We start from the raw sequence: 24569 nt of genomic DNA, 5'->3' as shown, positions 1-24569 counted from the left end.
ATTATTCTCGGTTGCAAAAAATACAGATAAAAAGAAAATTATAATTTATGATCTAGAAGAGATATCAACACAAGTTTAATACTGAAAAATTTAAATACTAAAGTGCTACTAACATACAAAATTTGAGTTTTTTCGGATGAAAATTAGCGAAATTACAGATAAATTAAATTTTAAAAGAAATGTTTTATTTTGAGGCTAAAGGAAAGATTTTTGAGATAAATTTTTAAATAAAATGTTAAAAACTATAAAGTCTATCAGACAAATTTGAAACAAGAGAAATCTACCAGCTAAAAATGGAGAAAATTTAGTTTAAAACGATTGCCGTTATATTTCTTACAGGCACCGCAAAAAATCGAGGGAATTTTAAAATTAGTCTATGAAGTTCTAAGAAAACTATTTAATATTATGATAAAGAATTATAGGAATGACTAAGGCAAATTTTATTGTAAAGTAAGATTATAAAAAAGTAAGAAAACGAACGAGTTAAGAATTTTAAAAAACTGAGAAAATTTCAAGACTACTAAAAATTAAATATCTCCGAAACCAAAAACCGTACAGACAAATAAATAGTACCAAAAAATAGGGCTTCTTGAGCTTTAAATTTATGCTAAGTTTCAAAATTTTAAGATAAGATTCGCTAAACAAACTATTGTAATAAGTGAAAAAGTTAGGTTAAAATACGACGGAAGGAAACTTTTAAGTTATGCAAAAAACTGTAAGAGATGCAAAATAGTATATAAGACAAGAATAGATGGAAAAAATTTACTTTACTAGATAAAATAAAAACCAGAAAAATCTATCGGTTGGATTTAGAGATATTAATATAAATGTAGATTGCCTGTAGGTTTTTGGCAGGTGCAATTAAAAAGTATAGAAAGTTGGATATTTCTAAGTGTAGTTGTATAAGAAGAGTCTATTTTAAGAATGCAGTTATTTAGGAATTACAAAAAGTGATTTTTATGAACAAGAAAAATTATGTAAAGTTGAAAAATGGCTGAGATATGAATTTTTGAAAAAGTGAGTTTTTGAAAAGAAGTTAAAATTAGAATATTTATGGAACTAGAAGGACTATGAAAATGAGTAATGTATCAAAAAATCGGGCTCATCGAGTACTAAAATTGTGCTAAAAATGAATAAATTCGGGTACTGTTTGGTCACTTTTTTGGTTGTTGGTTAGGTTAGGTTAGGTTAGGTTAGGTTAGGTTAGGTTAGGTTAGGTTAGGTTAGGTTAGGTTAGGTTTTTTTTTTTTTTTTTCGAAGGTGAAGGAAATCCTCATAGGATACCACCAGGCCGGTCCTGGTGGCATGCCCGACTCGACTGAAGATGGCATTCCGCCTTAGGATGGAATGCCATCGCCAGTCGCCTACGGACTAAAACCTCCCCCTTTGGGTGTAAGGAACTTTATTATTGGACACGCAGCGCTAACGGTGTACGCTTTGTGTTCAACATATGGATGAGCGAGGAGTTAAGATTTGTTTGCAAGGAGACAATTGATATGACTAATGATGGATCGGGTGATTGAGGTAGTAGGACTTTATAGTTAGGGCGATATTATTTTACCGACTTGAGAAGGTGAAAGTTTAGTTGAAAATTTGATTAGTTATTGCAGTCTGCTCGCCGGGACACCGGAAGAGCCGTGTTCCAGTCCGGTGCCCCGGCAAACGGACGCAGGCGAGTAGACGCAAAAACCTTTTACACATTACATGAGATAGATAATCAGTACACGATATTAATAACAATAATCAGCATTCTTATTAAAAAAAAACACATTTCAATTAACAGTAAGATTTTATATACAACATTATATACAACAATTAGTTCCGACGAGGTGTCCGTTCAAGTGCCATTGAAGTGCTTCAGTCTTGTTATGATGCACTTCAATAGCGAGTCAAAGCTTTCAGCCAAAGATTCTCTGCTAGTCACACTTACAATGTCCAGTGGATCTACGCCTAAATTTTGACACATGATAATGTGATCCTGTGAATGTACAAAGAATCTAGGGCATTTATATATTAGATGAGCTAACGATTGGGTGATTTGAGCGTCTGGGTCACAAGGGCAATGATCATTTGTGGTAATTTTAAATCTAAAAAGATATTCTTTGTGGAACCCATGATTGCTGAGATACTGAGTTGAATGAAAGTTTGGTGTATATTTTGTAATGTATTGTTTGATATGATCGTACGTAGGAAAGATGGTTTTGGTGTATTTGCAGTGATCTGGGTTATTGTATAAAAGTTGTGCAGCTATTGATAATCTGGATTTATTATGATGTTTAACAAAGCTGATAGGCACAAGGCTGTAGTCCGGGCTCTTATGCATATTAACTGCCGCCTTAGCTGCCGCATCGGCCATTTCATTGCCGGGTATGCCGCAGTGGGCCTTGCTCCAGAAGAAGTGCGTATCTGTCTGGGCTTTGCTATTAAATATAAGGTTGTGTATGTTTACCACTGTTTGGTTATAGTTGTTTGGATCAGATATTGCCATGAGTCCTGATTTGTTGTCAGAAAAAACTAGTAACTTGTTGATAATGGGTTTTATTTGATAGCTGTACTTGAGGCATTCCTGTATTGCAAATAGTTCAGCCTGATAAACCGAGCAGCAATCATGCAGTTTTAATTTTTTGACTATAATGTTGCCGACGAAAGCTGCCCCGACTTTACCGTCGTGACGGCTCCCGTCAGTATAAACTCTCCATGCTTTATAGTTGTCCCTGGAGAAAGCTAGTAATGCGTGTTCAGTGCGATCATTTATATCTTGGTGCGGAATGGATACCCTGTCAGCGGGGTGAAGCAAGGAAGACGGGGGGGCGAGTTTCTCGATGTGGAGATCTGAGGGCAAAGTGGAGGTGTGCCCCTGTAACCGAGTGTCTTCGAGTTCAGCTACGCATTTAATTTTGTCGGGTAGGCGAGCTAACCTGGCCAGCGTAATAGCTAGAGCAGTATTCAATGTTTTGAATCCGCGCGCTATCTTAATGGCGCAGAGCCTTTGTAAGGACAACAGTTTGTCATTTACGCATTTATACTGGAGTGCACTTGCCCATATAGATGCAGAGTATGTGATCACCGGTTCCATGACATGTTGATAAATGGTTCTTATATTTTCTGGATGGACTCCCCAAGTGGGTCTAATTAGGTTCTTAAGTTTGTTATACAGTTTTTTGGTCTTTTCAATGATGTATTCTACGTGTTTAATGAACTTTAACTTGCTATCAATGATGACTCCTAGATATTTTATATGGTTTACAAAGGGTATAGGGGTGTTGTCGGACGTGATAGATATTTTATTAGCTTTATTAGTGAACGCTATAGCCTGAGTTTTCTCGCTGCCAAACTCTAGCTTCACGCTGCGTCCCCAGTCAGTTATACGCTTTATCGCATCATTAGTTATGTTTTGTAGTTCGCTGGTGGTCTTAGAGTGGCATATTAGTAGTACATCATCTGCGTAGGCTTGAATATGGCATCCAGGGGGCATGTCAGTCACTAAAAGTTCGTCTATTATCAGGTTCCAAAGAATTGGCCCGACGACTGATCCTTGGATACAACCTCTAGTCATTCGTTTTTCTGAGAACAGATCGGCGAAGCCAACCCGCACGACTCGGTCAGTCACGTAACTGTTTAAGATGCGGTAGATGTTCTTGGGGCAGTTATTATGTTTCAGTCTGCGGAAGATTGCCGGCCACCAGGCATTGTCGAAAGCCGCTTTTATATCCAGTGATACAGCAAGGGTATGTTCAGCTGAGCTTTTGGCATTTCTTACAATGCCGAGGGCGTCCCGGATAGCGGCTGTGGTACTGGTTTGTAGTCGGAATCCATATTGTTTATGAACAATCTTGCCATTACAGTACATGTGATATGTGAGTCGGTTCACTATAAGCTTCTCTAGAAGCTTCCCAAAGACATTAACCAGTCCAATAGGCCGGTAAGAAGATGCTTTGCTGTAGTCAGCCTTGTCTGGTTTAGGAATTATCTTCGTTATTGTGACCTTCCACGAGTCCGGAAAGTATTCTAGCTGAAGGCATCTGTTCATGATGGATGTGATTGTTTCTGGGAACATTTTGGCTATCTGTAGGCATATGTCAGCAGTGAGATGGTCATTTCCTGGGGCCCTTTTATGACTGATTGTTTGTAGAGTCTCTAGTATTTCTGTCGATGTGAAAGGGGGCTCGTCGACCTGATCAGGGGGGATAGCCATTTGCTCTCTGATAAGAGCTTGCTGTGTTGTGTCACTGCTTGCATCGTCATCAGGGTAGAAAATTCTTAATAGGGCATCAGCAGTGTCCTGGCTGTCTACGGTGTGCCTGCCGTCAGGGAGAAGGAGGGTTGCAGGTGGTTGTGGAGCAGGTCGTGAACGTACAATGCGGTTTGTTACAGCCCACACGTCCTCCTTTCCCTGTCTTTCACAGAAGTTCTTGAAGGCGTTGGTTGAGGCGGAGCAGCAGGCACTCGAGTATTTCTTGCGAAGCTCATCCCGTTCCTTCAAAATTTCCTCTATAGGTAGTTTCCTCCGGACAGCCTTGCTTAATCTGCGGTGGTTTTTGACGACCGCGGCTTTTTGGGACTCGAGGTCATCGTTCCACCAAGGCGGACGTTGGGGAAAAGGTTTCGAACGCGGCAGAATGTCGTCGCACATTTCTGTAATGTCTAATGTGAGAAAAAATATAACAGAGTCTAGTTGGTCCTCGTCGCAGGTTTTGATATAATCTTCAGAGGGAAGTTTGTCAACCAAGGCTTCCCTAATGTTGTCAGTCAGCTCTTCCCATTTTATACTGGACGTGTCGTAGCGATAGGTTGATATCTTTGTTTTGTGGCGAAACTGTGAAGACTTGTGTGTATCAGTAGATATTTTAAAAGTGATTGCATGGTGATCTGATGATGGGCAGATAGTAGGGTCGACCTTCCATTCTATTACCTTGGTGGAGAGGCGTTTCTGGTGCGTTCTATCTTCATATAGAGTGAGATCGACAATAGAACTGCGTAATTTACCATTAGTGACTGTTTCGAAGGTGGGAGTGGTGCCGGTGTTACATACTGACAAATCATTGGTGATTATGATGTCAGCTATTTGGTTGCCTCTTCTATTGTTGACAGCGCTGCCCCATAGGCTGTGCCAGCCGTTGAAATCGCCGGCAATTATATGTGTGGATCCTGCAGTAAGGCTGAGAAAGTTTTCCAATTTAGATATAGTATTATGGGGGTCTTGTCTTGGTTCAATGTACACGCATGTGAGATACGTTTTCTTTCCTGATTTATCTGTCAGTTGTATGACACACATGTTAGTACTGGAGTATTTTGTGTGTCCCAAGGCAGAGATGCCAGAGTCCTTGACACAAATGGCAGCTCTTACAGGATGGTCAGGAGACGGGAACTGAAATGTTGTGTATCCAGGCGGGGATTTCATTATATTGGTTTTGGCCTGTAGGTATGGTTCAGTAATAAAGGCAAATGCTATTTTATTTTCTTTGTTGGCAAGGGCAACGGCCGTCTCTTGATAGGCGTTACGTCCATGTCCTTGATTTATTTGTAAACAACTGTATATGTGTGGTTTGTGTGGAGCGGTTTGGTTGTTATTGTTATTAGACATATTCAATCTTTTGTCTTAGGTTAATAATCGCTGCCTTAATCAAAGGGCAGATGGGGTTGATTGCTATGTGGTTATCATTATGATTGGTTGAGTACTTTTGGTTGTGTCCAATACAGTTGTAGCATTGTGGGGTCCGATTTTTATTCGGACAGGTTTTGTAAGTATGGGTGCAGTCAGCACAGTACGAGCAGGGCTTGACTGTGGATCTACAGTGCACTCTGGTATGTCCAAATTGAAGGCAGCTTAGGCACTGTTTGAATGGTGAGTGTTCGCTTACATGTACTCGTTGATGCTCTATGTTAATTCTGCCGAGATGCATCATCGCGCGCCAAGTCCCCGGCGAGCATCTAAGTACGACATTGAGTAGCTTAGGATTTTTATTATTCTTTGTATACACAAGTTGAATAGCCTCATGACCCGTTGCAGCGTCTCTCACGGTAGGGTTTTGTGTGATGATGATATCCACGAGCTCTTGTGAGGGGGTATCTTTGTGAATCCCTTTCAGTATTATCATGGGTGATAAACGTCGAGCAGGTTCCGCCTTGATATTCAAGGTGTTATTGATTCGCGTGATCGTCTCGTCCAACTGTTTTTCATTGTGAAACTCGATGCGAAGTTTGTTGTTAGAAATCGGTCTGATTTTCTGAGGGGCGTAGTTTGTGTTCTTGAAGGAAATCTCGTTCCTGAACGTGGAAAGCGCCTCCAATCCGGTTTGAGCGTTGGCAACCGTGACCACCATGGCCGGGTTGTTTCTAGGGACGTCCAAAGTTGGCTTTTTGGCTATTTCACTATACGTGGGTCTTATTAGGCGCTCATCGGGTCTTCCCGGAGCAGGGCAGCTGAGGTCAAAGCCGAGATTGGTGTCAAGCCGTCGGTCTGCGCCACCCGTCACGGAGGCAACCAGGGTTCCAATATAGGTTTGTTCTTGCCTTATCCTTGTTAGTTCTTCTTGTATGCAGGCAATCGCACTGTCGACTTTATTAGAACTACAGTTTTCAGGATTTGAAAGCCAGGTGGTGGTTCTAGTTGTGGAAGCGGGCCCGACTAGGCGTTCTGCGCTCATTATTTCGCACTCCTGACTGTACCTGTTCACACTTTCCTGCATTTCCTTAACACATTCAATGATTTCGGCCTTATTACCCTTGGTGACACTTTTGTTCTGTTTGAAAATGCTGTATATTCTTTCAGCTTTTTGTCTAACTATTGTCCTAAGCCTGCCACTAGAACTCCGAGTGCTAGGGCTGGCAACGGATTCGCCGCTCAAGAGAAGCCCGTCCGTTTCGGAGGGCTCAGTAGTACTTGCCGGTTTTGGCGCCGGGGTTTGCAACTGTGACTGTGACAGCTGCTGCGGCTCTTGTGCCGCAGTCGAACGAGTCGAGTTGAGTCGACCGCCCTGAGAAGGTAGGCTGATAACAGACTCACTGCTCATAAAAAGTCTTTCCATTTCAAAGGACTCGGTGGTGATTGGGGCATCCGGTACCACTGTCGGGGTATCCGGTTCCGCCCTCGAGGCCGCCGGTCCTGGTGCAGGCAGCGGCGTTGATGCATGAGCCGTATGCGTTTGTTCATGAATCTCCGCACGCGTTACCACGAAAGTTTTGTTTTGCCTATTATTAGTTTCCGATTCTGAGTCAAAATCGATGAGGGGGGTGGGGCACTGTTCATTATTTGCCACTTCCTTATTTTCTGCTGTTTGTGCTTGCTCCGCAGGAGCAGATCGCGCTTTTTTAGGCGAGTTGGGAGGTGTGTGAAACATTATTCTCGGTTGCAAAAAATACAGATAAAAAGAAAATTATAATTTATGATCTAGAAGAGATATCAACACAAGTTTAATACTGAAAAATTTAAATACTTAAGTGCTACTAACATACAAAATTTGAGTTTTTTCGGATGAAAATTAGCGAAATTACAGATAAATTAAATTTTAAAAGAAATGTTTTATTTTGAGGCTCAAGGAAAGATTTTTGAGATGAATTTTTAAATAAAATGTTAAAAACTATAAAGTCTATCAGACAAATTTGAAACAAGAGAAATCTACCAGCTAAAAATGGAGAAAATTTAGTTTAAAACGATTGCCGTTATATTTCTTACAGGCACCGCAAAAAATCGAGGGAATTTTAAAATTAGTCTATGAAGTTCTAAGAAAACTATTTAATATTATGATAAAGAATTATAGGAATGACTAAGACAAATTTTATAGTGAAGTAAGATTATAAAAAAATGAGAAAACGAACGAGTTAAAAATTTTTAAAAACTGAGAAAATTTCAAGACTACTAAAAATTAAATATCTCCGAAACCAAAAACCGTACAGACAAATAAATAGTACCAAAAAATAGGGCTTCTTGAGCTTTAAATTTATGCTAAGTTTCAAAATTTTAAGATAAGATTCGCTAAACAAACTATTGTAATAAGTGAAAAAGTTAGGTTAAAATACGACGGAAAGAAACTTTGAAGTTATGCAAAAAACTGTAAGAGATACAAAGTTGTATATAAGACAAGAATAGATGGAAAAAATTTACTTTACTAGAAAAAATAAAAACTAGAAAAATCTATCGGGTGGTTTCAGAGATATTAATGTAAATGTAGATTGCCTGTAGGTTTTTGGCAGGTGCAATTAAAAAGTATAGAAAGTTGGATATTTCTAAGTGTAGTTGTATAAGAAGAGTCTATTTTAAGAATGCAGTTATTTAGGAATTACAAAAAGTGATTTTTATGAACAAGAAAAATTATGTAAAGTTGAAAAATGGCTGAGATATGAATTTTTGAAAAAGTGAGTTTTTGAAAAGAAGTTAAAATTAGAATATTTATGGAACTAGAAGGACTATGAAAATGAGTAATGTATCAAAAAATCGGGCTCATCGAGTACTAAAATTGTGCTAAAAATGAATAAATTCGGGTACTGTTTGGTCACTTTTTTGGTTGGTTAGGTTAGGTTAGGTTAGGTTAGGTTAGGTTAGGTTAGGTTAGGTTAGGTTAGGTTAGGTTAGGTTAGGTTAGGTTAGGTTAGGTTAGGTTAGGTTAGGTTAGGTTAGGTTAGGTTAGGTTAGGTTAGGTTAGGTTAGGTTAGGTTAGGTTAGGTTAGGTTAGGTTAGGTTAGGTTAGGTTAGGTTAGGTTAGGTTAGGTTAGGTTAGGTTAGGTTAGGTTAGGTTAGGTTAGGTTAGGTTAGGTTAGGTTAGGTTAGGTTAGGTTAGGTTAGGTTAGGTTAGGTTAGGTTAGGTTAGGTTAGGTTAGGTTAGGTTAGGTTAGGTTAGGTTAGGTTAGGTTAGGTTAGGTTAGGTTAGGTTAGGTTAGGTTAGGTTAGGTTAGGTTAGGTTAGGTTAGGTTAGGTTAGGTTAGGTTAGGTTAGGTTAGGTTAGGTTAGGTTAGGTTAGGTTAGGTTAGGTTAGGTTAGGTTAGGTTAGGTTAGGTTAGGTTAGGTTAGGTTAGGTTAGGTTAGGTTAGGTTAGGTTAGGTTAGGTTAGGTTAGGTTAGGTTAGGTTAGGTTAGGTTGGATGGAGGCCCATAGTGCTGTTGGATGAGACCGGGAAGATGCTCGAACGCATAGTAGCTTCCCGGATCAATAAGCACTTACATCAGACGGGTCCAAATCTTTCGGACCGCCAATATGGGTTCCGTTATGGTAGGTCCACTATGGACGCATTGGGGGCACTTCGGGCCTTTTGTGAGGATGCCCAAAGGAGAGGGGAGGGAGCCATTGCGGTGTCCTTGGACATCGCCAATGCATTTGGTACCCTCCCATACTCGGTGATTCGGGAGGCCCTTAAATACCACGAGGTGCCCTTATATTTGAGACGGGTCGTTGACCACTACCTGTCAGATAGAGTGGTGGTCTGCGACACTCCTAATGGACGGTTGGAGAGACGGATGGCCTGCGGTGTTCCACAGGGGTCGGTGCTTGGACCCCTGTTATGGAACATTGGCTTTGACTGGGCCATCCGTGCAGAGCTACTCCCCCGAATGGCCCTCATGTGTTACGCTGATGACACAATGGTGGCCATTCGGGGCAAGGAGCTGAGAGAGGCATTACGGAGGGCGGAAGTGGCGGCAGACCTAATAATACTTAGAATCCGCCTCTTAGGATTAATGGTCTCCCTCCCGAAGACCGATGCGATAGTTTTCGGGAAGAGAGGATGGAAGGTGCCCGAGGGTGCCTCCCTTAGAATTTCAGGCGAGGAGGTTAAGGTGAAGCCCCATATAAAATACCTCGGCCTTACACTAGACACGAGATGGAATTTCGGGGAGCACTTCCGTCAAATTGCTCCCCGAATAGTGACGGCAGCTTCGGAGATGGGTAGGCTGCTGCCTAATGTGGGAGGACCCTCCCACGCTTGCCGGAAGCTTTATGCCGGAGTGGCCCGATCAATGGCCCTCTATGGGGCCCCGATTTGGGCTGACAAACTAAACCGGGAGAATAAAGCCCTACTGCGGAGGCCCCAACGAGTTATTGCCATACGTGTTTGTAGGGCTTATGTGACAGTAGGTTGGGCGGCAGCGTGCGTATTGGCGGGCACCTCACCTTGGGAACTGGATGCTGAGGTGCTCGCCGATGCGCATAGGCGGAGAATCAGGAGCAGAGAGACAGGTGATTTCCCTGGTCCTGAAGAAGTAAGAAATGAGCGCAGAATGGCGTTGAGAAGGCTCCGTGAAAGATGGAAAACAGACCTGGAGGATTCCCCCTATGGAACCCGCACCATAGGGGCGATCTTCCCGTCGTTTGACAAATGGCTGGATAGGACGCACGGCAGGGTGGGGTATAGATTGGTGCAGGTATTGACCGGACACGGGTGCTTCGGTCACTACCTGCACATGATACGTCGCGAGCCTACCCCGACCTGCCATCAGTGTGGTGAGACGGACGACACGGCCCAGCACACCCTGGAGGTGTGCAATCGCTGGGTTGTGGAGCGTGGAGCGCTGGCGGTAGCCATTGGGACGGATGATCTCTCGCTGCACAGCGTTGTGGCGGCCATGTTGAACAGCGAGAGATCTTGGGAGGCGGTGGTCTCCTTTTGCGACACTGTTGTCTCGCAAAAGGAGACCGAGGAGAGGCAGCGGGAGGAAGACCCAAATGCACTTCCAATCCGGCGCAGACGATTGGGGAGGAGGCGCAGGCGGTTTGCCATAAGGAACCGTGCCATACCCCAGTAGGGCAGCGGGTAGGGGACCCGCATAACACTGCCTTGCACGGGAGGGGGGAGAGTTAGTTATGCGTTTGCTGACTCTTCCCAAATCTGGTGTGTAGTCCCGGTTCGTTAACCGGGCCAGGACTGCCGGGGGGGTGTCGTGGTGACGTGCTTGCGACCCCGTTGCACCCCCCTTACGGCATAGACGGAAACGCCGCAGGGGTTTTAGTGGGTATTCTTCTCCCCTCCCTCTGACTAGCAGAGGGAGTTACGGGAGGAGGGAGTCCCACATATCACCCCCCAATGGGCGTCCCCAGCCCGGGGGTGAATGCATAAACGCATTTCCCCTGCGACAAAAAAAAAAAAAAAAAAAAAGGTTAGGTTAGGTTAGGTTAAGGGTACGTCCTTCGGTAGATTTGGCTCAAACTCGGTATATAAGGGTTTCTTAAGGAGATCTAAAATCTGAACCCCCCTTTAGGGGTGGAAATCCCCCCCCTTCTGGGACCTCCCATACAAATTTTTCAGTTTTTATTTTTTTTAAATTAAAGTTACAAGACTATATGATTGGATTTGGGGTTGAACAAAAGATATTAAAATTTTACAGAAACGGTTTTTTTTTCATCTCTCTAGCTCTAAAAATAAAGATTTTAGACCCGGGTCAAATTTTTATTTTTCATTTTTTGATTTTTTTTTTTGTCCAAATCGGTCCCAAAAAAGGTCTATGTATACGGAAATGCATTAATCGCTAGTACTTTGTACTAGCGACAGCTCAAAACTGAAGTCCATTTTGCTTTATCTCTTACCGTTTTCGAGATATATCGTTCTGAAGGTACGAATTTACGAAAAAACTTTGCTATTAGCTCCATCAGGGGCTGATGACTTTTTTGTATGGAAATATTGAAATCCGACTCGCACTTGACCGTTTTACATACATTAATTTTTTTTTTTTTTGTAATTTCGGGTTAGTAAGTTCGGGTCATGATTTATATGGTAATCATCATCATCATCATCATCATCATCATCATCATCATCATCATTTTCGCTTTCAGTCGCCCACTGCTGAGTATAGGCCTCTCTTCGTGTACGCCACTTATATACATGCATTTATGTGTATGGTAATATTTAGTACAAAGTGACATGGCATAATGTATATTGACATAATCTGTCAAACTGTCAAATTGGTTTTTTTTGTCAAATTTAGTGTAGAGTATTATATTTTGTCATAGTTTAGTACTAAATGTCAATGTTGGGTAATTTTTTGTAGACTGCATTTCTCATCTTAAGGGCCGGCAACGCACTTGCAGCCCCAGTGATCGCTGTGCGTATGTATTTTTGGGCGAGTTTTTGGGTTTCGTATGGGAATCTTTGGTACAAAGGGGCATGTTACAGTGTCCCAGTGTATATTGACATGATCTGTCAAACTGTCAAATTTGACAGTTTTTGTCAAATTTAGTGTAAGATCATATTTTGTCATGGTTAAGTACAAAATAAAATTACTTAAATATTATTATTGAATAGAATAGAATAGAATAGGTAATTATATGGTAATTATCATCATCATCATTTTCGCTTTCAGTCGCCCACTGCTGACCTATAGGCCTCTCTTCGTGTACGCCACTTATATACATGCATTTATGTGTATGGTAATATTTAGTACAAAGTGACATGGCATAATGTATATTGACATAATCTGTCAAACTGTCAAATTGGTTTTTTTTTGTCAAATTTAGTGTAGAGTATTATATTTTGTCATAGTTTAGTACTAAATGTCAATGTTGGGTAATTTTTTGTAGACTGCATTTCTCATCTTAAGGGCCGGCAACGCACTTGCAGCCCCAGTGATCGCTGTGCGTATGTATTTTTGGGCGAGTTTTTGGGTTTCGTATGGGAATCTTTGGTACAAAGGGACATGTTACAGTGTCCTAGTGTATATTGACATGATCTGTCAAACTGTCAAATTTGACAGTTTTTGTCAAATTTAGTGTAAGATCATATTTTGTCATGGTTAAGTACAAAATAAAATTACTTGAATATTATTATTGAATAGAATAGAATAGAATAGGTAATTATATGGTAATCATCATCATCATCATTTTCGCTTTCAGTCGCCCACTGCTGAACTATAGGCCTCTCTTCGTGTACGCCACTTATATACATGCATTTATGTGTATGGTAATATTTAGTACAAAGTGACATGGCATAATGTATATTGACATAATCTGTCAAACTGTCAAATTGGTTTTTTTTTGTCAAATTTAGTGTAGAGTATTATATTTTGTCATAGTTTAGTACTAAATGTCAATGTTGGGTAATTTTTTGTAGACTGCATTTCTCATCTTAAGGGCCGGCAACGCACTTGCAGCCCCAGTGATCGCTGTGCGTATGTATTTTTGGGCGAGTTTTTGGGTTTCGTATGGGAATCTTTGGTACAAAGGGACATGTTACAGTGTCCTAGTGTATATTGACATGATCTGTCAAACTGTCAAATTTGACAGTTTTTGTCAAATTTAGTGTAAGATCATATTTTGTCATGGTTAAGTACAAAATAAAATTACTTGAATATTATTATTGAATAGAATAGAATAGAATAGGTAATTATATGGTAATCATCATCATCATCATTTTCGCTTTCAGTCGCCCACTGCTGACCTATAGGCCTCTCTTCGTGTACGCCACTTATATACATGCATTTATGTGTATGGTAATATTTAGTACAAAGTGACATGGCATAATGTATATTGACATAATCTGGCAAACTGTCAAATTTGTTCGATTTTGTCAAATTTGGTGTACCTAAATCTCAATACCTCCGAAACCAGCGAAATAAGTTTTCTGAATTTTTGGCCATTTAATCTATAAACATATCTCAAAAAGAAAACACTCTTATGGTACTGACACGACTATTTGTCGAAATAAGCCACACTTATACAGAATTAAAAATAAGTCTGTTGAAATCATAAAATTTTAAAACTCTAATTACAAATAATCTATATGGACAACAAGCGTCAAAAGTATTCTTAAACTATTTTTTAATGGAGTACAAGTAATCAAGATCAAAAAATGTGGAAAAAAGTGCAAGATAAAAAAGTGAATTTTCAAATGATATTTACGTAAGACCACGCTGTTTTAAGGAGTGGCGCGACTTGATATTACTTTACACAGAAACTAATCTATAGAAAATTCTTAAATTTTGTGTGATTATTGTCCAATAACAGATACATCAAAGCAGTATGAAATAAGTGTGCGTCGTCTTTCAAAGTTTTGAGAAATTAAATGTCAAAGTAACAATTTTCTTGAAGTAAGCTTTTTGGGTTACAAAATCTTGAATATCTCAAGAACTATTACACTAATCAGAGTTCTATTTGCTGCTATATATTTACAATAAGTTTTAAAATCGAATCCTATTATCAAAATTAGCCACACTTATACGGGATTTAAATTAGTCAGTTGAAATCATAAAATCTTAAAACTCTAATTACAGATAATTTAAATGAACAAAAAGCATCAAAATTATTCTTTAACCTATTTTTTAAACGGGGTCAAGTAATCAAGATCAAAAAATGTGTCAAAAAGTGCAAGACAAAAAAGTGAATTTTCAAATGATATTTACGTAAAACCACGCTGTTTTAAGGAGTGGCGCGACTAGATATTACTTTACACAGAAACTATTCTATAGAAAATTCTGAAATTTTGTATGGTTACTGTCCAATAACAGATATATTAAAGCAGTATGAAATAAGTGTGCGTCGTCTTTCAAAGTTTTGAGAAATTAAATGTCAAAGTAACAATTTTCTTGAAGTAAGTTTTTTAGGTTACAAAATCTTGAATATCTCGAGAACTATTACACTAATCAGAGTTCTGTTTGCTGTTATATATTAACAATAAGTTTTAAAATCGAATCCTATTATCAAAATTAGCCACACTTATACGGGATTCAAAATTAGTCAGTTGAAATCATAAAATCTTAAAACTCTAATTACAGATAATTTAAATGAACAAAAAGCCTCAAAATTATTCTTAAACCTATTTTTTAAACGGGGTCAAGTAATCAAGATCAAAAAATGTGGCAAAAAGTGCAAGACAAAAAAGTGAATTTTCAAATGATATTTACGTAAGACCACGCTGTTTTAAGGAGTGGCGCGACTAGATATTACTTAACACTGAAACTACTTAATAGAAAATTATGAAATTTTGTATGATTACTGTCCAATAACAGATACTTTGAAGCAATGTGAAATAACTATGCGTCGTCTCTCAGAGAAATTAAATGTCAAAGTTACAAGTTTCATGAAAATAAGTTATTAGGTTACAAAATCTCGAATATCTCAAGAACTATTACACCAATCAGAGTTTTGTTTTCTGTTATATGTTTCTAATAAGTTTAACAATCAAATCCTATTATCAAAATCAGCCACACGTATACGGGATTCAAAATTAGTCAGTTGAAATCATAAAATCTTAACACTCTAATTACAGATAATCTAACTGGACAACAAGCATCAAAACTATTCTTAAACCTATTTTTTAATGAAGTAGAAGTAATCAAGATCAAAAAATGTGGAAAAAAGTGCAAGACAAAAAAGTGAATTTTCAAATGATATTTACGTCAAACCACGCTGTTTTAAGGAGTGGCGCTACTATATATTACTTTACACTAAAAGTAGTAGATAGAAAATTCTGAAATTTTGTATGATTATTGTCCAATAACAGTTATATTAAAATTATATAAAAAAAGTATGCGTCATCACTCAAATTCTCGAAGAATTAAATGTCAAAGTTTAAAGTTTCTTGAAAATAAGTGTTTAGGTTAGTAAATCTTGAATATCTCGAGAACTATTACACCAATCTGAGTTCTGTTTTCTGCTATACAGTCCTAGTGGATTCAGAAATCCAATTCTAATATCAAAATTAGCCTCACTTATCGGGAACTAGATTTTTCCAAAACACGTGGTTTTAGTTTTTCTTCGAAATCTTCGGGGTTTTCATCAGGAAAATTATGAAACTTGCACAGATTATAGAGTTTATATAGTCGCTTTGGTTAATATATAGAAAATAGTATGTAAAAGATCTATTTTGCGAGTAATAGGCGATTAAGTCACTTTCCTACCGACACTTAGAGATTTGAGGGTTGATTGTACTTACGCCTACTTAGTCCGATCCAATCCAGTCATATCCGTATGACAGATTCACTAGGGATCACTCACATATAAAAACTGTGTAGGTTAGGTTAGGTTAGGTTAGGTTAGGTTAGGTTAGGTTAGGTTAGGTTAGGTTAGGTTAGGTTAGGTTAGGTTAGGTTAGGTTAGGTTAGGTTAGGTTAGGTTAGGTTAGGTTAGGTTAGGTTAGGTTAGGTTAGGTTAGGTTAGGTTAGGTTAGGTTAGGTTAGGTTAGGTTAGGTTAGGTTAGGTTAGGTTAGGTTAGGTTAGGTTAGGTTAGGTTAGGTTAGGTTAGGTTAGGTTAGGTTAGGTTAGGTTAGGTTAGGTTAGGTTAGGTTAGGTTAGGTTAGGTTAGGTTAGGTTAGGTTAGGTTAGGTTAGGTTAGGTTAGGTTAGGTTAGGTTAGGTTAGGTTAGGTTAGGTTAGGTTAGGTTAGGTTAGGTTAGGTTAGGTTAGGTTAGGTTAGGTTAGGTTAGGTTAGGTTAGGTTTTTTTTTTTTTTTTTTTGCGTGGGTGAAGGAAATCCTCATTGGATACCACCAGGCCGGTCCTGGTGGCATGCCCGACTCGACTGAAGATGGCATTCCGCCCTAGGATGGAATGCCATCGACAGTCGCCTACGGACTAAAACCTTCACCCTGTGCGGTTTAGTTGTACCAGGAACGCGGTGCTATTGGTATACACGTTGTCCATGGGGTGTGATTTATGTGGGAATTTAAATGATTTAGTGTGGTGAATTTATGTTGTAGCCTTGTTGTTTTGTGTAGAATACCTAATGTCTGTATTAGTGTGTGAGTGGAGAGGTAGTAGGAGAATGTGGAAGGGATTTTGGGTTTGTGGCGAAGTAACACGAGTGAGAATCAACAATAAAAATATTTACAATTTTTGCCGCCGTGCAAGAGCAACAATCGGTGAAGCCCCGGCGCAGCAGACAGTACACTTATACTTATACTTAGACAGTATACTTATAGTGTAATTTATAATCTAAAATTCTTAATCTAAAATACTTATACAAATGATTAGACTTATAGTTCGTTTCAATCTTCTGTATTTTTTTTTTTTCTCTATTTTTAATTTTGTTTCTTTTTCATATATTTTTTCAAGAAGTATTTACAAAGAGTACTTACAGCTAGTATTTACAAAGTTAATCTTAGTCAAATCCGGTATGTTATGGCATTTGTCACATTTATTCATTAAGTGTTATTAAAGTTCTTTAAGTTTCGTACTATGTGCTTTATAAAATCTTGAAAGGCTTCAGTTGTTGTTCGGTTGTCTAATACGTCAGTTAGTCTGCTGTGGTCAATGTTTAGAAGGAGGCATGTTAGTTCATAGTCTAGTCTTTTACGGATAAATTTGGGGCAGCTTTGTATTAGATGTATGATTGTTTGTTTACTGAGATTGTCACACGGACAGTGATTGTTATCTGTAATTTTCCTTTCGTTTAGGTATTCTTTGTGGTATCCATGATTGGTGAATATTTGGGTAGTCTCGAAGGTAAGACTATTGTTTGTTAGGTATTTATTGATTGATTCGTAGTTCGGAAAAATCTTTTTTGTGTATTGGCAATTTGATGGTGTGTCGTACATTTCTACTGTCGCTTTATGTGCTTTTTGTTTTAGATGGTATTTAATGTATGAGATGGGTATTATGGAGAAGTCTGGAGTCTTTTTTAGATTTGCGGCCGCTTTGGCCGCCCGATCAGCCTGTTCATTGCCCTCGATGCCACAGTGTGCCTTCACCCAGTAAAAATGTGTGTCTATCTGTTGTTTATGTGTGTGTATGTGTTTATGGATTTGGTTGGCGATGGAGTTGTAGCTATATGGATTTGATAACTCTTGTAGTGCGGACTTACTGTCGGTTAGGATTATATGTGTGATGCGAGTGGTGGTGTCAAGTGGTTGTTTCGGAGTGTTGGTGTGGTGCTGGAGACACCGTAGCATCGCAAGCAATTCAGCCTGGTACACAGAGCAGCAATCATGTAATTTATATTTTTTGATCGTGTGGGAGTGGTTTGGTCCGACAGTGACGAAAGCCGCCCCGACTTTATTGTCGTGGCGGCTTCCGTCAGTGTAGGACGTCCACGCACCATCCGGTCGGCCGTTAAGGGCCCGTTCCACTTCCATCTGGTCCTGTAATTCCTGATAAGTTATGCCCTCCCTATGAGCTGGATGTAACATATCGGAGGGTGGGACGGGTGAATCTATTAGTAGGTCCTCAGGTAAAAGGGTAGACACGCCTCTCAGTTTGGTATTTTCTAATTCCGCGACATAGTTAATTTTTGCGGGCAGAGGTGTGAGTCGAGCTAAAGTAATTGCAATTGGTGTGTTTATTGTTCTAAATGCGTGTGTTATTTTTATTGCTATAAGTCGCTGTAGCGAGAGTAGTTTTTTATTTATGTACTGGTATTGGAGAGCTTTATGCCATATGGACGCGGCGTATGTCATGATGGGTTCGATGACTTGTCTGTAGATAGTCCGTATGTTTTCAGGGTGGACTCCCCACGTGGGACGTATGAACAATTGCATTTTCTGGTATAGGTTTCTGGCTTTACCTAATGTGTGTATGACGTGTTTTTTAAATTCCAGCTTGTTATCTATTATTACTCCCAAATATTTAATATCTTTTACGAATGGTATTGTTTGTCCGTATATGTTGATTTTCGTCTGCGAAGCCCTACCAGTGAATGCGATTGCCTGTGTTTTTTCTTTACCGAAGTCAAGCTTTACGCTTTCCCCCCATGCTGTGATTTTTTCGATAGCTAGGTTGGTGTTAGTCTCAAGTTCCTGGACGCTCCCCGCACGGCAGACCAGTAGGACGTCATCCGCATATGCTTGCGAGTGACATCCCGCCGGCAGCTCCATGTCGAGGAGATCATCCAGGACCAAATTCCATAGCACAGGGCCTACAACCGAGCCCTGGATGCAACCGCGGGTAAGTAATTTTTGGGCGTGATAGTCAGCAAAAGCGAGCTGTACCTCTCGGTGAGTTACGTAGTTTTGTAAAATCATGTATATGTTCCTTGGGCATTCGACGCGCCGGAGACGCTGGAAGATGGCAGGCCACCAGGCATTGTCGAAGGCGGCTCGAATGTCCAAGGAAACAGCTAATACCTGCTCTTTCTCTTCCTTTCCCAGATTTATTATTTCAAGTGCATGTTTGATGGCATGGGTGGTGGATGTTTGTAATCTAAAGCCGAATTGTCGGTTAACTATTTGTTGATGTTTGTGCATGTGGTAAACTAGTCTGTTTATTATGAGTTTTTCAAGCAGTTTTCCAAAAACCTTGACTAGTCCTATGGGTCTGTAGGAGGAGAGCTTAGAGTAATCCTCTTTATTGGGTTTTGGGATGATTTTGGTAGTAGTAGATTTCCAGTAGTCAGGGAAATAGCCGGTTTGCAGGCACCGATTCATTATAGCGGATATGGTTTCCGGGTACATCTTTGTAACTTGGAGGCATATGTCTGCGGTGAGGTGGTCAGAGCCGGGCGCCTTTTTATGATTGATAGTTTCTAAGGCTCCAATGACCTCACCGATGGTGAATGGCGGCTCATTAGGAGTGTCCGGTGGTACTAATACGTGGTTTCTTATGTTACTTTGCAGGCTGGTGTCTTCAGTGTCGTCGGGATGGAAGCTATTGAGCAGTGCGTTCGCGGTCTCCTTGCTATCCCTCGTGTGCGTCCCATCAGGTAAGATCATGGTTGCCGGTGGTTGTGCCATGGGTCTGGTTCGTATGATCCTGTTTGTAACTGACCATACGTCCTCCTTTGTTTGTCGTTCACAAAAGTCTCTAAAGGTGTTGGTTGACGCAACGCTGCATGCATCTGAGTACTTTTTACGAAGTTCTTCTCTTTCCTTTAATATTTCAGCAAGCGGAAGTTTCCGGTGAGCAGCCTTGCTCAACGTATGGTGGTTTCTGATGACTTCCTTTTTTATGTTGTTTAGGTCATCGCTCCACCATGGCGGTTTCTGCGGCGGCCTGATGGATCTTGGTAGCAGGTCATCGCACATTTTTTGTATGTCTCCGGTAAGTGAAGCTATTATGCCATCCAGTTCCTCCTCATTACTTTCATTTATGTCCTCAGTGCTAGGCATCTTACCCTCCAGCTCTTTTTTTATGTCCTCTGTTAATTCTTCCCATTTGACTCCAGTTGTGTTGTATTTGAAGGTGCTTAATTTTATCTTTCTGTTCCATTTCGCTGTTTTGTTGAAAGCTGTGGTGATCTGATAGGTGATTGCGTTGTGATCTGAAGATGGACATATGCCCTTGTCAACTTTCCAGTTTTTTATTTTAATCGGGTTGCGATGCTGATTATTAGTGACGAAGGTGACATCCACAATTGATGTTCTAGGTTGCCGATGTGTGACGGTCTCAAATGTGGCGGTGCGGCCGATGTTGCATGTCTTGAGGTCGTGTGCAGCTATAATATCTGCTATTGCGCAGCCTCTGGGGTTGTTCTTTGGATTTCCCCATAGACTATGCCACCCGTTGAAATCGCCTCCGATTATATGCTTGGCGCCTCGGGTCTCTTGCAGAAACTCTTCTAGTTTAACTAGAGTATTGTTCGGATCAGTCCTGGGTTCAATATATATAGAGACTAGGTATATCTGTGTGCCTGTATTTTCGCTAATTTGCACTATTGACATGTGTGAGTCGGAATATTTTGTATAACCCAGGGTGCTGATACTGGAGTCCTTTACTAATAGTGCAGCTTTAATAGGTGTGGCGTCAGTAGGGAATTGATACACGATGTATCCTGGAGGAGACTTGACGATCTTTTTATTGGCGGTGTAAGGTTCTGTGAGGAACACAAAGTCGCACACGGTATCTTTGTCATGTAAGTATACTACTACTTCCTGATGGGCGTTTCGCCCATGTCCTTCGTTTATTTGTAAGCAGTTGTAGGTTCCTGTTTTGAGTGTATTGCCGTTTCTTGTAACGTTTCTATGGTCCATAATTGATTTTTCCTCTTATTTTTGTAGACATCAAGCATATGTAAGGGCAAGAAGCCGAAGTAGCACTATGCTTAGTGTTGGTCTGTAGATTGTTTTTTGCGGCATGAGAGGCGCAGTTATAGCACCTGATTCGGTTGTAGTCATCTTTTACTGGGCAACGCTTGTATTCATGCCCAGTAACTGCGCAGTGAGAGCAAGTGGCAGTGTCATTTTGAGTGCATCGTTTGCGGGTGTGTCCAATCTGTAGACACTGGTAACATTGTAGTAGTGGTATGTATTCACCTGCATACACCCTCTGGTGGTCTACGTTTAATTTAGCAACTTTGATGACTGTCTTGAAGATCTCGGGTGTTGTCTTGAAGACTGCGTTATACAGCTTTGGGTTTCTGTTTGCTCTCAGAAAGTGTAAAGTGAAGTCTCGCTCATCTTTGATGACTGCGGCGAGTTCAGTATTCTGTCCGATGATGACGTTCGCTAGCTGATCTGCTTTAACGTTCTCCGATACGCCCTTTAGGATAATCATAGGCGACAGGGATTTGGACTTTTCAGCGATGACCTCGCAATTTAAGTCGTTCGTCATAGAGATTGCCCTGTCGCGCTGCTCCGGTGTATCAAATTCGACACGTACCTTGTTATTTGACACGTGTTTTGTGTTAGCAGGGGCGAAAGTAGAGTTCCTGAACGAGATGCTCTTCTTCCACATCTCCAGGGTCTCAACGGGGCTGTTGACTGCGGCTTTAGCGGTAAGTACAAGAGCCGGTTTATTTACAGGAATGTCCGGTGGTGATGTGGTAGTGCGAGTGATAACTTTGGGACGAAAATCTGTGCTTGCTGCCACAGTGGCGTATGATTGTCCGTTTCCACCTTGTCGCGCAGTACCACTCACTGTGCAATTTCTCCAGTCATCCTTGATCTTTTGGAATTCAATTTTGATAGTATTTTGTATGAGTGTGGTGATGGTCTCTTCTTGAACGCCGCTTATAGTTTTATCTTGTCTCGCTTGGCTGGTGGGAGTAGGCGGTGATGGTATTCCATTGTTTTGGAGTGCATCCGACGAGGGTGCCCTCAGCGTGTTATCCATTCGGACCTGACAGGTGAGTGATTTGATGGAGTTTACTATACTGAGTACCTTTTCTTTTGCTTCTCTGGTGACGCTCCGTTGGTTGCATTTTTTACCTGGTAATAGGGTGGAGGTTATTTCGTCACACCATTGAGTTACCTTCTCAAAGTATTTCATCATGTCGGTAAACTCGTGTGGATCTTCAAGCGAGGAGTGTGTACCTGACTCTATACCACTATAGTGGAGTGTCATTTCTTGAGACCAATCCTTGTTTGGCTCGTGTTCCGTTTCCGAGGTGTCTCGTGCGGTGTGTGTCACAGTGGATGTCCTGTTGGCACCCGCATCTAATTCTCGATCCGTCTCGGGAGTGAGCTCATCATTTCGTTGTACCGCTGCGACGTTGGTTGCCGAGCTGTATGAGCTTGTTCTTGATCGAGTAGGAGAATCAATGGCCTCTGGAGGCGATTTAGCGTGTGTATTTTCTTTGTACAATTCCGAGCAGCCGGGTTGAGGTGATTGACGATTCTGTGATGATCCGTCTTCTGCACCTTCTATGGCCCGGGTGCGTGATCGCGTATGCGCGGGGGAGTGGGTTGACGAGTGTAAGTCGGACATTTTGGCAGAATTTAGCGTATTGAATGATATTTATTGAATGGTATTAATAGATTTGCAAATTAAATATGAAGTTAGTACAAATAGACTCTCAAAGATTCAAAATTTAAATGTTGTTACTTTCATGAAAATAAGTTTAGGTTAGAAAATCTTGAATATCTCAAGAACTATTACACTAATCAGAGTTCTGTTTGCTGTTATATATTAACAAAAAGTTTTAAAATCGAATCCTATTATCAAAATGAGCCACACTTATACGGGATTCAAAATTAGTCAGTTGAAATCATAAAATCTTAAAACTCTAATTACAGATAATTTAAATGAACAAAAAGCATCAAAATTATTCTTAAACCTGTTTCTCAAACGGGGTCAAGTAATCAAGATCAAAAAATGTGGCAAAAAGTGCAAGACAAAAAAGTGAATTTTCAAATGATATTTACGTAAAACCACGCTGTTTTAAGGAGTGGCGCGACTAGATATTACTTTACACAGAAACTAATCTATAGAAAATTCTGAAATTTTGTATGATTATTGTCCAATAACAGATATATTAAAGCAGTATGAAATAAGTGTGCGTCGTCTTTCAAAGTTTTGAGAAATTAAATGTCAAAGTAACAATTTTCTTGAAGTAAGTTTTTTAGGTTACAAAATGTTGAATATCTCGAGAACTATTACACTAATCAGAGTTCTGTTTGCTGTTATATATTAACAATAAGTTTTAAAATCGAATCCTATTATCAAAATTAGCCACACTTATACGGGATTCAAAATTAGTCAGTTGAAATCATAAAATCTTAAAACTCTAATTACAGATAATTTAAATGAACAAAAAGCATCAAAATTATTCTTAAACCTATTTTTTAAACGGGGTCTAGTAATCTAGATCAAAAAATGTAGCAAAAAGTGCAAGACAAAAAAGTGAATTTTCAAATGATATTTACGTAAAACCACGCTGTTTTAAGGAGTGGCGCGACTAGATATTACTTTACACAGAAACTAATCTATAGAAAATTCTGAAATTTTGTATGAGTATTGTCCAATAACAGATATATTAAAGCAGTATGAAATAAGTGTGCGTCGTCTTTCAAAGTTTTAAGAAATTAAATGTCAAAGTAACAATTTTCTTGAAGTAAGTTTTTTAGGTTACAAAATGTTGAATATCTCGAGAACTATTACACTAATCAGAGTTCTGTTTGCTGTTATATATTAACAATAAGTTTTAAAATCGAATCCTATTATCAAAATTAGCCACACTTATACGGGATTCAAAATTAGTCAGTTGAAATCATAAAATCTTAAAACTCTAATAACAGATAATTTAAATGAACAAAAAGCATCAAAATTATTCTTAAACCTATTTTTTAAACGGGGTCTAGTAATCTAGATCAAAAAATGTAGCAAAAAGTGCAAGACAAAAAAGTGAATTTTCAAATGATATTTACGTAAAACCACGCTGTTTTAAGGAGTGGCGCGACTAGATATTACTTTACACAGAAACTAATCTATAGAAAATTCTGAAATTTTGTATGAGTATTGTCCAATAACAGATATATTAAAGCAGTATGAAATAAGTGTGCGTCGTCTTTCAAAGTTTTAAGAAATTAAATGTCAAAGTTACAAGTTTCATTAAAATAAGTTATTAGGTTACAAAATCTCGAATATCTCAAGAACTATTACACCAATCAGAGTTTTGTTTTCTGTTATATGTTTCTAATAAGTTTAACAATCAAATCCTATTATCAAAATCAGCCACACTTATAAGGGATTCAAAATTAGTCAGTTGAAATCATAAAATCTTAACACTCTAATTACAGATAATCTAACTGGACAACAAGCATCAAAACTATTCTTAAACCTATTTTTTAATGAAGTAGAAGTAATCAAGATCAAAAAATGTGGAAAAAAGTGCAAGACAAAAAAGTGAATTTTCAAATGATATTTACGTCAAACCACGCTGTTTTAAGGAGTGGCGCTACTATATATTACTTTACACTAAAACTAGTAGATAGAAAATTCTGATATTTTGTATGATTATTGTCCAATAACAGTTACATTAAAATTATATAAAAAAAGTATGCGTCA

This window comes from Cydia fagiglandana, chromosome 9 (genome assembly GCF_963556715.1).
Source record: "Cydia fagiglandana chromosome 9, ilCydFagi1.1, whole genome shotgun sequence".
Classification (NCBI taxonomy): Eukaryota; Metazoa; Arthropoda; class Insecta; order Lepidoptera; family Tortricidae; genus Cydia; species Cydia fagiglandana.
This window is presented reverse-complemented; position numbering follows the sequence as displayed.